This window comes from Bos mutus, chromosome 2, assembly GCF_027580195.1.
Source record: "Bos mutus isolate GX-2022 chromosome 2, NWIPB_WYAK_1.1, whole genome shotgun sequence".
NCBI classification, from domain to species: domain Eukaryota; kingdom Metazoa; phylum Chordata; class Mammalia; order Artiodactyla; family Bovidae; genus Bos; species Bos mutus.
Genome location: NC_091618.1, coordinates 87,676,388 through 87,688,888, shown reverse-complemented (window position 1 = coordinate 87,688,888; position 12,501 = coordinate 87,676,388). Strand labels below are relative to the sequence as shown.

The 12,501-nt window shown below is 36.3% G+C and overlaps 2 protein-coding genes across 8 annotated transcripts in view; one reads left to right on the top strand and one right to left on the bottom strand.

Moving 5' to 3' along the window:
- Positions 1 to 8,493, bottom strand: part of MBD5 (methyl-CpG binding domain protein 5) — a 491,337-nt gene extending 482,844 nt beyond the window's left edge. For 5 of the 6 annotated variants that reach the window (XM_070390089.1, XM_070390114.1, XM_070390080.1 and 2 more), the window contains exon 1: positions 7,838 to 8,444. The gene's annotated coding sequence lies outside the window, so the exon portion shown is untranslated. The other variant, XM_070390101.1, reaches the window with a different exon arrangement.
- A 236-nt stretch (positions 8,494 to 8,729) lies between these two features.
- The window catches only part of ORC4 (origin recognition complex subunit 4), a 94,701-nt gene continuing 90,929 nt past the window's right edge, over positions 8,730 to 12,501 (top strand). Inside the window, exon 1 of one of the 2 annotated variants that reach the window (XM_070390062.1) lies at positions 8,730 to 8,863. The gene's annotated coding sequence lies outside the window, so the exon portion shown is untranslated. The remainder of the gene's footprint in view (positions 8,864 to 12,501) is intronic. The other variant, XM_005905613.3, reaches the window with a different exon arrangement.

The window sequence follows — 12,501 nt, the reverse complement described above, 5'->3', positions numbered from 1 at the left end:
AGCAAATCTGCCTGCTAATTAGAAAAACTAGACACATACACAATTCATTTTCTGATTCAATTGTACAAAAAACAGAGAAGCTGCTGAAAACTGTTTTCAGAGAATTCTTACCAGCTTAAAGAAAACTTTAAAAACAGTTTATCATCATACTGAAAACACAGAAACCACAAACGGTAAGAGCAGCAGACCAGAAAAGCAATATGAGATTAAAATCTGTATTATGTGGATCTAGTCTCCTCTCATACATATAAGAAAACTGTAGTAATGTGACTGATAGTTTTGTTTTTTAACAGACCAAATAATACGATATTCTTCAAACTAGAAATAGGAGTCAAATCAAGTGGATATCAAAATGAACACCTACTAAAAATTTACTAATCTTAAAAAAAGCTAATCTGGATCATTTAAATAAGATGTTTAAAAATATAAGCTGTTAGGTTTTATTATCAAAAAAGATTGTTAAAAGGAAATGCTATAGTACTTGTAGAAGAAAATACAGCTCATTTTTACACTTCTATAAAATAATTAAAAGTTAATACTTGCTAAATAAAAAAGCAATTCATAAGGATTGGCATGATTTAGGAAAGCCTATGGCCACACAAAACCATTGCCATAATTACTGGTGGTATTTGTAGCTGGTAAGAGCTTTCTGATATACAGTGAACTGAACACTGTAGCTTTAATTGAAGTTTGAATGTTATAAACAGTTAGATGTCTGGCTCTGGCCTGCATTCTAATACCATCAGCAGAACAGAGATGGGAAGCATAAACAAACCTTTTAACTAGATTACAGTCTCCAAAATGGCCAAGAAATCCTTCAGCACAAACTCCAGTGTGACGAATGTAGAAGAAGGAAAATGACTTTGGAATAATGCTAAAAAACAAATTCTAAATTTCTGTCATTACTGGAACATGTATTTGATTTCTCCTAAATATTTTGATGTTACTTAATATTCAGTAATGACAACTTTATCATTAATTGAAGTTTGAATGTTCACTCAGTTCACTGAATATTCACTACAGTGTTCAATTCACTGTATATCAGAAAGCTCTTACCAGCTACAAATACCACTGGTATGATAAATACCCAAATTAATAAAAATCTTTTCTATTTTACATAACATACACTTTTTAGATAAGTGTACTTTTTAGATCAGTAAAGAAGCTATGTAAAAATCAACACATTTTGTTGAATGTGGAATACTGCCCTCCTCCAACACCAGTGAACCTAGATTATTATTTTTAGATACTAGAAGATATTAAGAATGTATGGATTATGTTAATTAGCAGTCAACAGAGTAGTAGATACTTCTGGAATCAAGGCGTAGAAAACAACAGCTTTGCATACAAGGAAAAATCACAGAATTACAAGTTCTCTTAAGAAAAGGTTACCAAGGTCAAGCCAAGTAAGGACTCAAATCAGAATTTTAACCAACTCTGAACTGTATGCTTTCCCCCATGTATGGTATCATTAGTGATTTTCTTTTCTGTCCAGCTGCATTAGAAGATAAACCTTAATATACGTTAAGCCTAGTTCACCCTTTGTCTGTCTGAAGAGTTATACTGAGTCATTCCAACCTCTAAAATCTTACATGATATAGAAATACCTCAAAGCAAAATGCTAAAGAATTAGAATCTCTACTCACAACTGAATTACCTTTAGGTTATCTAAAGGAGATTATTTAGGACCATAGATTTTTTTCACTCCCACATATTATTTAGATTAGTTTAAAAGCAATAAATCATATTTATTATAAAGCTTCTTTTCTGAAGAATAACAGATAACATAGAATAGTTATATAGCATTTAAAAATATTTCCAAACTCTACTGGTCATATGCATTGGTATAATATTTATAGGATAATAGAGTCAATAAGGAGATCAGCCCTGGGATTTCTTTGGACGGAATGATGCTGAAGCTGAAACTCCAGTACTCTGGCCACCTCATGCAAAGAGTTGACTCACTGGAAAAGTCTCTGATGCTGGGAGGGATTGGGGGTAGGAGGAAAAGGGGATGACAGAGGATGAGATGGCTGGATGGCATCATTGACTTGATGGACATGAGTCTGAGTGAATTCCGGGAGTTGGTGATGGACAGGGAGGCCTGGCATGCTGCAGTTCATGGGGTTGCAAAGAGTCGGACAAGACTGAGCGACTGAACTGAACTGAACTGAAGCATACGGAATGAACTGCATTCCTTAGGATGGATATGAAAGTTACTTGATTAATAAAATAGAATTTTTTTAAATTATTTTTTTCTCCTAAAAGTAAAGGATGTAAAAGTCAACTTTGCTAGCTGGATTTTAATTCAGTAGCTGCTTTAAAGAACAACTACATAATAATTTCGGCATCTAGAGAATACAAGTTGTACATTCTTATACCAAAAATATTTGACTTTAAGCAATACTAAAAAGAGTATGTTAAACTTCATCCTATATTCATCATGTAGTAATTATGAAAAATATTATAAGATAGAGGGTACAGAAAGTACGCATATATACATACCAAAATATTAGGCAATATAATAAACTGTTTTGTTTATAGGTTTTCCATTATCAACAGTTATACAAAAATTTTTATAGTAAATATTCACTGGATCACAAATTGTTGAAACCTCCAAACTTCATGAAACAAAATGCTAAATTTAATTCTATGCAAGACAAAGGAAGTTCAATATCTAGAAGGTCTAAGTGTCATTTTTGCTGTATGATGATAAGACTGACTTTATGTATATTTTATTTCCAAGTTGTACACTGGTCTGCATCTACGTTCCTTATAAAGAACTAGATTTTTTTAGCTTATTTTTCTGTCCTTATAAATTTTGAGAAAATTTCCATTACCCTATCAACAAGCTACTGGAGCCACAATTTTACTGTTTATCAGAGTACTTACTGACTGATAAAAATTCTTTACTGTCTTTAATTAGAAAGTGTCATGAATTTACCATGATGGAATATTTTGCTGCCAATAGGTTTTTTGTTTGTTTTATTCTAATAGGTTTCCTCATTTATAACATGGAGACAGTGTTACAATGTTTATAGGACCACTTTAAGGACTGACTGAGATTGATAATATTTATCACAGAGCTAGTTAGTTAAAATGAATGGTAATATAATTATTACTAAAACAGAAAATTAAGAATGAATGTGAAAGAGATCAGAATTGACTGACCATCAGAAATCTATTTACCTTCACAAAATACTGTACCCAGCAGGGGATCCCCTCCTTTTTTTAACCGGTGAAAAAGTATTATTCTAAAAGGTATATAAGAGCAAAGGAAATTCAGGAAATCTCTAACATGCTTTTAAATTTATATATTAAAAACTGTGACAGAACTAAGATAGTACTTTTTGTTTCTAAGAAATCATTCAACTAAGAACTCATTTTACTAAGGTACTAGAAACGATGTCACTTATAAAGATTAAAAACTGCAACTGATTTAAAACTAGAACAGGGAAGTTTCTTATGAGGATACTGGAGAAATACATGAAGTACACATTAAAAATTCCAAAACTCCTAAATGCTATGTGTGTGTTAGTTATTCAGTCATGTCCGACTCTTTGTGACCCCATAGACTGTATGTAGCTGCTCTGTCTCTAGAATTCTCCAAGCAAGAATACTAGAGTGGGTTGCCATTCCCTTCTCCTGGGGATCTTCCAGAGCCAGGGATGGAACCCTGGTCTCCTACATTGCAGGCAGATTCTTTATCATCTGAGCTACGAGGGAAGCCAATTAATTATTCCATTTTAATTAAATCATACTGTCAGTTTAAACTATGGTAGAAAATAACTAAATGCTCAAAACGATAATGTACAATGTTTTCCAATGAACCATGAAAGATAACTTCTTATATGAGAAGTAAAGAGAAAGTTACTTTAGAAAGAAAAAAAGTTTAAGATTACAGAGTTGGGTTTTTAGGAGGGGTGATAATTTAGTAAAAAATACATACTTTAATGAACAGTGTTGGTCACCTTCAAAGAAAAGTATATAGCAATAAAATATCAGAAGTGATAGCCATATACACTACTATTTTCATGGTCTAAAATTACTGAATTATATACAGAATAGAAATCTCCAGAATACAGTATTAAGTGCAATTTTTTTTCTTTATATTAGTCTGTTCTAATAAAATACAGCAAATATCCTTTTTAAACATCCATTTTTCTACCTGGCACTATCCATTTAGTTCATAAAATTAATTTAGGTAGAAACATTAAATAAAGATATGACCAATACACCTGTGTAACACAATTAAGATACCTTCCACAAACTGTAGGGACCCATCCTTGTTTCTCAGATGCCTAGCATGGTGCCTGACATACATTAGATACTCAATAAACGTTTAATGAGTGAGTACAATCTGTTTAGCACATACATTCAAAATACAGACAAGTTTGCAAAGGTTCATAAGTTGCACATAGGCTTTCTGGCTGACTTCCTGGGGTCCCACTGATGACTAGGAATAATCTTCATATCCACAGAAAACTGGAAAGTTGGTAATTGTCTGGGTAAGGACCGAAAAAAACAAAGGGAAACACGTCACCTATGTTACAGTTGCTTTATAGAGCTGGTAAATGCAGGCTAGTCATTCCAATAACCTATTCTGCCAGTTACTCAATGAAATGAAATTTAAGTATATCCTGAATATTTGCTAGTACACTCTTAATTGGAATTTTTTAATCCCTTATTTAAAATAAATCATTTTTGTCAAATCACATCCTGTACAGAATATGTTTTTACTTCTTATGAGTACTATTTGTTAACAGGATTTAATTTGGCCACTAGAAAAAGTGAGAACCATAGTAAAGATAAAGAAAAAAAATCATGGTAGTGAATACACTGTAGCAGGAAAGAAAGGAAAAAGGAAGAAAATGAAGAAATTCTACATCTAAGAGTCAAGAAATTCAAACACGTCTAACTATAATATCAAATATGACAAACAACCATTAGGGCCTATTGTGTACTGAAAACTGTGCTGTGGGGGATATAAATGCTAACAAGAAAAAAAATTTTAGTCTTACTTAAGTAGTTCATAGAGCAAGAATCATAAAAAAGCATTTACAATACAATATGCATTTTTCATATATATATATATATATATATATATATATATATAGCTTAATACAGGAGTAAGAAGTATATTCACTGATTAACTAGAAGTGCAGGGGGGAAAATAACCATTAGGGAAAGCTGAAATAATTCTCAAAACAGTCACAATCCACAATGAGAGAAATCAGTACTCCCCTAAAAAAAATCAACAAGTTACTGAATTGTAAATGGACGAAATTACAGCTTTATAGCTATTTATTTTAATATTATTAGAATATGACCCCATATAAAAGCCTTAAGTGTCATGTGCACAATAGTTTTATTCCTGATAAAAGAAAATGAGACCGTGTAGCTTAGTGAATGTCAAGAGACCAGAGTTCTCTGGTCCATGTGCTGTCCACTTACAGGCCTTAGAACTCTGCGTAAGCTTTTACAACTCTCTGAACTCCCGCAATATGGAAAATGAAGAGCTGGACAAACTGACCTCCAAGATACCACCTCCATGAAACTTACAACTCTAAAATATATCTTAATACGTAATAAACAAGCCATAAAAAATAAACAGCTTTTTTAAAGGTAAGTCATTTTTCAACTTAGAGGCAGTCTAGAATCTTTGAACTATATAGGGTTACCCTGAGGGTGGTGGAATAAGAAATGTTTTCAAATAAAAACAGAAAGTAAGTAAAGTATTATAATCAAGCTATAAATTTTCTCTCAGCTGCCTACTGGGAAACGACCACCCCAATAACCTACTCAATTCACTTTACTTAAAAGTTATTTCTTCATTATATTCTACTTCCGTCTTTTATGTTAAGGTTGCTGAGGTATTAAGGTGAGGACAAGAAATCCTAGGTGGATCTGAAATACTATTATTGGGAGACAAACTTGAACTTGGCATAGATTTCTGCCAAAGTGCACCAATTACACCTCAGAGAAAGATAAGAAATTGTTCAAATTCACAACAGAAAGGAGAGAAATAGGACCATGTTGTTTATTGCTACACAGCTTTTCCTTCCCCTGTGTAAATGTCTACTTTTGCACACAGTTGGTAATTAAAATTTTACAGAACAAGCTTCTACATATGCAATGCTTTCCTGTCTCTAAAGTGTAAATATATTGTGTTTTCACTTTACCATCAAGAAAATTAAAAAATTAAAAGTATTATCATGTCTAATATTTGTGTCAAATATCCTTAGATTTATTTTTCTTCAATCCTTTCTAGTTGATAAAATTGCTGTTTTCACATTGCCAGTCTGATCACAAAATTGCTACTTTACAGGAGAATATTTTTTGCTGACATAAATTATGGGATCAGAGATACCAATGCAGTTTTAAGAAAAAGGTGTGTATGTGTGTGCTTGTGTGAGAGAGAGAGAGAGATTGTGTGTGCGTGTGTGAATGTGTGCATCCATCTTTAAGGAAAGAATAAAGAAATGAACATATGAAACAAAATACCACTTTCTAATGTAAGCCCTAGTAAAAGGCCTACATCAGAAACATACGTGAAAGAAATGTTTTTGAACATTTCAGAAAGCATTTCTGAAATCAAATACAGTACTGAATTTGAAAACCATTCACTGAGAACATACCATGTAAAAATGAAAAATAGTTATTTTTATCAAGACTGTTCCTCTATAAACCTAAATCTGATTTATCTTTCAATTTATATCTCACTACAATGCATGTACTAACTATACCATCATGATTTCCTTGACTCATGAAAACATTTTAGGAATTTGTATCCTTTCACATATAGTGAGCAATTTGGTTCAGTACCCCCCAGAGATGAAAAACTCATCTCAATTTACAACAGTAAATAAATAATTCAGTTAAAACTGCAAGTGGTACCAATCCAGCAAACTATTGATGGAGAGGTTTGGCCTTCCATAAAGTCAGAACAACATAAAAGTTTTCAATGGGGATTACTTGTTCAGACAAGTTACAAAGATTATAAAAATACTCAGATTAATTATGAAATAGATAATATTTTCATCTTATGTAAAATAAATATCACGAACGTATATAGGGAGAAACAATACCAGTGATATTTAACTTAAAGCATTTTAAGCTTTTAACTTTAATATGCTGATATATGAAACAAACATTAAACAAAAAAAGCAGTAATACAAGTCAAAACCTAACCAAAGGCCTCTATCAACCCAAATTTTGAAATTTTCTATGCAAGTCAGACAAAACAAAAAAAAAAAAAAGGAAAATTAAACCCAGAAAGCAAAACCCAATCAAGTCTGTTCCAACACTGAAGTCAATATCCAAATCACATACAGAACCAAAAAGGGGAAAACACTCAGGTCTACAAATGGATAAGCAGTTCCGATACAATCCAGATCCCGACATTTTCCCACTCAGAAACAAATGCAGTGGAGCTTTTCCTAGGGAAAAAGGAAAAAAGCTCCCCAAATGATTTTTTTAAAGTGACATCTAGAAAGTGTGCCTCTTTCTGTCTCTTTCCCTGGCGCCTCATTGGAGGAAGGAGGGGGTTGTTTTTGTATTCTCCCCCACTGGAGCAAGACACAATCAGATGTTAGCTGGAGGAGAGAAACCACTTTTGACAACAGCAAATAAAAATAAAAAGTGCCCTTCCTCCTCTGACAGGATGGGCACCCACCTCACACACCCCTCCCCACTCCAACCCCTCCTTCACCACCCCCCCAGCACCACCCCCTCCTCACCCCGGAGCTCCACTGCGTATGTGGTTTGGTGCTACTGTTGCCCCGGAGTTAAAGTCAGAGCCAGAGGAAGGCAATGAAGCCCCCACAGACACACTTACCTTTTCTGCCCCCCACTTTTGAGTGCCTTCCCTGGAGCTGTGGAGGATGACACAAAGGGTAATAAAGGGGGGGGGGGGGAGGAGGAGGAGGAGGCGAAGGAGGAGGAGAGCTGGGGAAGTGGCTGCTCCTGGGTGTAGTGAGATGTCTCCAGCCAGGGCCAAGCAGCAGCAGCAGTAGCAGCAGCAGCAGCAACAGCAGAGAAGGGTCTGTGTTGCTAAGAGGCTTTTGGTCTCTTTCTCTCCTCTCACGGCCAAAGAGGAGGAGGATGGAGGGGGCTCGGGAGAGAGGCTAGTGGAGGGGTGAGGGGGTAGGAGTCGTGGATGGGGGTTTTCGAAGAAGAAGAAACTCCTTCTCCTTCTCTCTCAGGCTCAATCCCCCTCTCAGGTCTCAGGGCTGGAGGGTGGGGGAAGGAACTCAGCCGCCTTCCCCCCACCCCCCTCAATTCAAGGTTGAAGTGGGGTAAAATTAGTGTCCTGTCCCTTTAAAAATAGAAATAAAAGGTGCCCCCCCTCTGCCACTGCCTCTCTCTTCATCATCAGCTGCTGCTGCTGCTGGGGTCTCTCTGCTTGGGGGGGGAGGGGGGTTCGGGTAGAAGAGACGGGAGGCACTCACTGCGCATGTCCCTCTCTGACGGGAGGCTGGTTGGTTGAAGGCAGGAGGAGGGGGAGGGGAGGAAATGAGATGGTTTCCCAGAAGGCTCCGAGGCGATCGCGACCCGGAAGACATTGTAGCAGGGGGTAGAGAGGCGGGGGCGGAGAGTAGGAGGAAGTCGCTACTCTTTAACACCCCCAGTCCCCTCCTCCCTCCTAAGGGAAAGTGGAGGAACGGAAGTGGGCGTGGACGGAGGCTAAAGGAGGTCACGTGTTTGGGCGGGAGAGGGGCGGGGTGGGGAGGCGGTGCCTGCGCGGTGCATGCCGGGAGTCTTGGTGAATTCGTTGGCAGCTGCAGGTGAAGCAGAGCAGAGAACGCTGCGAGAGGAATCTGTGAAGCGATTCCCACCGTCTCCGGAATCTCGCTCTGCCCTGGTAAGAGATAACTTTTCCATGAGAGGTAACATGGAGTGGACTAGCCTCAAAACGAAAGCCTTGGGCGCCTGTGGCGAAAGGCGAATCGAAAAGGAGAGGACGGAACGCTTTGGAGACTGGGAATGCAGGAAGGGGGGCAGGCTTGTCTAGGCCAGACAGGCCAGAATCTAGGCGGGCTCCTTCCGTCTCGTGGCTTCCCCCTGAGCCAGCCGGCGGCGGGTCCTGGACGAGCGTAGGGAGCGTAGATGAGCTCATGAACCTAAATCTGTGGCATGTGGTAACTACACTCGGTGATGGTGAGAAATGTGATGGTCCAGGTGTAAGAGAGAAACGGGATCTCAGAACCCTCAGCAGATGACTGTTAACTGCTTCTCCACCTCAGAGTGGGGCACCTGTCCAGGGAGAGAAACAAGCTGTGTGAATTTTGACAACTTCTGCCATTGGATGTATTGTTTATATTGAGTGTTACTACCATCAGTCCTTGTTTCGTTAACCTCACAGGAATTCTGGAGTGGCTTTGAGGAGGGAGCAAGCTGGCACTTGGTTCTTCAGTAGAATTTCCCTCCGCGTCTTGCGTGGTTTCCGCAACAAAATGCCTGTAGCATTTCTCAGAAGGGGGGTATGGAATTGTGTAATTCTTGATCTCGTGTCTTAGTTATCGTTGATAGAGAAGGAGACATCATCAAAGTTTTCCCTTTAGTGTAGATGCGAGATTTTTAAAAGGATGTTTTTAGTTTCTTTGGTTACTAGCCTCAGATTTAGAGCCGTTGATTTCTCAAATGCTACTGTTTTTGCTGGAAGTAATGTTTCCCTCATGTTAATTCAGAGTGTTTTAAAAAGACAGGTTTTCATTAATAACTGTTTTTAGTAAAATACCACCGTTTCTTTCTCACATTCTGTCCATAAAATCATAACTAAAACCATTTCAGTCTTTCAGTTATAATTTTTTGTAAATGTGTATTGAAAGACTATCACTTATGTATGTATTTTTTAAAACCAAAACTCTGAAATTCCTCATGTTTATTGTGTTTGTATTACTTAATTCTGTAGTGATTTCTTTTAGGGCATGCTATCAGTTAAAGTTACTGCTTATTCTTCTTGTATGTTTTGACACTGAATTTTGTTTATGCACCACTGACTAGTGCTTTTACCACTTTCTGTGTGTGCAGTAATCCTGTCAAATGGAATAAAAACTGGACTCTGGTGCCTTAAAGTTTTGTTTCTATTGAAACCAAAGATATGACACTGTAGAACAAAAAAACTATAGCAGAGCCATAAAAGTGCCATAGATAACAAACTTTAAATCTTTTTTTTGTGGCAAAATACTAAATGTGCAAAAGAGTGTACAACTCATAGTTATAAAATAATGATTAATTCTAATGATTAGTAAACAGAATGTGGAAGAATGCACAAGCCACAGATATACTGTATAATGAATAATTGTGAACACAGTATTCTGTATCAAAATGAAGAATTAGAACATTGCTGTCCCCTTCACTTTTATTTCAAGTATTTTTTAACCACTTTTGTCAGCATTCCTAAACAATGTACATTGGTTTTGCCTTTTTTTTTTTTTTTAATATCCTGTATGTAACTGAATTACATGTTATGTATCATTTTCAGTCAGTCTTGTTAGGTCTAGTTCATGTATTTTCATTGCTGATAGTAATGTTTATAAGTAAGTATAGTGTAGTAAGTCATTTTGTGAACGTACACAATTAATTTAACTAGTCTAGTAGTACGGACATTTGGATTGTGGCTAGTTTTTAGTGCTTAGAAATAGTACAACTCTGTGTAATCTTACACATGCATTTTATATACATAGCATGCATTTCTGCAGAATGTAGACTGTGCCAAACTTTTTAAAGTGAATATATCAATTTATACTCCCACCAACAATGTATGATAGATCCTTTTTTCTACAGTTTTGAAAACAGTTGGTAGTTTTTGTTTTTGCCAATCTGATGAAAGTAGCTTTATGTTATTATTTTAATTTGCAGTTCCTGATTGTTAATGGGGTTGAGCAGTTTTTCTAAAATTTATTGGCTATTTGAGAGTTTAATGTTGTGAGGCCTTACGTTCCTGAAATTATCTTTACTTGTACTCTGTTAGTTTGACTGGGTGTAGAATTCTAAATTGGTAATGTTTCTCTTCAGATTTGAGGAGAAATTCTTAGTGTTTGAAAAAATTTGACTCCTTTCTTGTTTTTAATGTTGCATTTCACTTTCTTCTCCCTTATGGAAGCTTCTGAAGCCTTTTTTTTGAAGCTTATAGATTCTTCTCTTTGTTTTATACAATGTTCTGAAACATCACAGTAATGTGAGATAATTTATGAGTCCATAGAAATTTATATGCATTTCATGAGTTCTTTCAGCCTAGCAACCTGTATCCCTCAGCTCTAAAGTTTCTGATTCATTTTCTGTAATTTCCTTACCTCAGTGTTTCTTGTACCGGCAATTAGACATTATACTGCTGGACCTATTTCTTTGCTCCCATTTTTCATATTTTTCCAGTTTTTTGCTTTACACTTTCCGGGAAATGTACTTGATTTTTCAAACCTTGGGACTTTCATTTCTCCTATTGTTTTTTTGATTTTCAGTACGATTTTTTGATCTTTGTATTTTTTTCCCCCCACGGGATTTCTAGTATTTTTTCCTCTTTATGGATTTACAGTTTTGTTTTGATGTTTATTTCTCTCCGCGCACTCTGTGTTTTCTAAGTTATTCTTTGTGTTGGTGTATTTTAGTCTCACTTTAGAGGCTTTCCTTGGCTCTGTTGTGATCCTTGATTGTGTTCAAATTTTTGTAAGGAATGTTGGAAATCTATTTCATGCCTCTCTTAACTTAGCTAAGGTTTGCTAGCTGTTGATGGTTCTCACTGTGGAAAGATTTGGCTGCGATAAATTTGGGAGGGAAACCCAAATATCAATTTCCTTAAAATTTCTTTAGGTATTTGGAAGTTTTTTTCTCTTGGGCTAGTAAGAATCCAACAAGAAGGATTGTTTAATTTTCTGCCTCAGAGTCAGTGTTTCTTAGCTGTTTCAATATGATCCCCCCAAGACATTTGTCAGTGTCTCAGAGACACATTTGGTTATCAGAAATGGGTTGCTACTGAAAATCACTTGATAGATGCTGCAGGTGCTATAGAACATCCTACAATGCATAGGGCAGCCACTCACAACAGAGAAATTACCCAGTTTTAAAGGTCAGTATTGCCTCTTGCTACTGGTATAAGGTATCAAGGTATAAGCCTGATTTCCAATGCTCTGAGAACCAGGTGAAAACAGCTCAGGAATCTCAACATCTCAACATTCTTTTTTTTTTTTTTTTTTTAATTATTTGATACTCTCACCCTCTACTGTGCCTGCTGTCTCTTAGTGTAGGATCCTTCTGTATTATCCTCTCTGGAACCACTTGTCTTCTGATGGAGTGGAGTAAGGGGTTCTGCTTAATTTTGACCATTTTAGCACTGCACGCCTTTTGGAGATGGTTTTGTCAATGAATTTTAACCCAAACTAAAATACTGGCTATATTATGTGTTTATCTTATTTGAACAGGATTGGTTGATGAGTCTAGATAGCTTTGTACATTGTAATAATGCTTTAATGGGAAAATAAGATACGAGTTGAACATTATGAA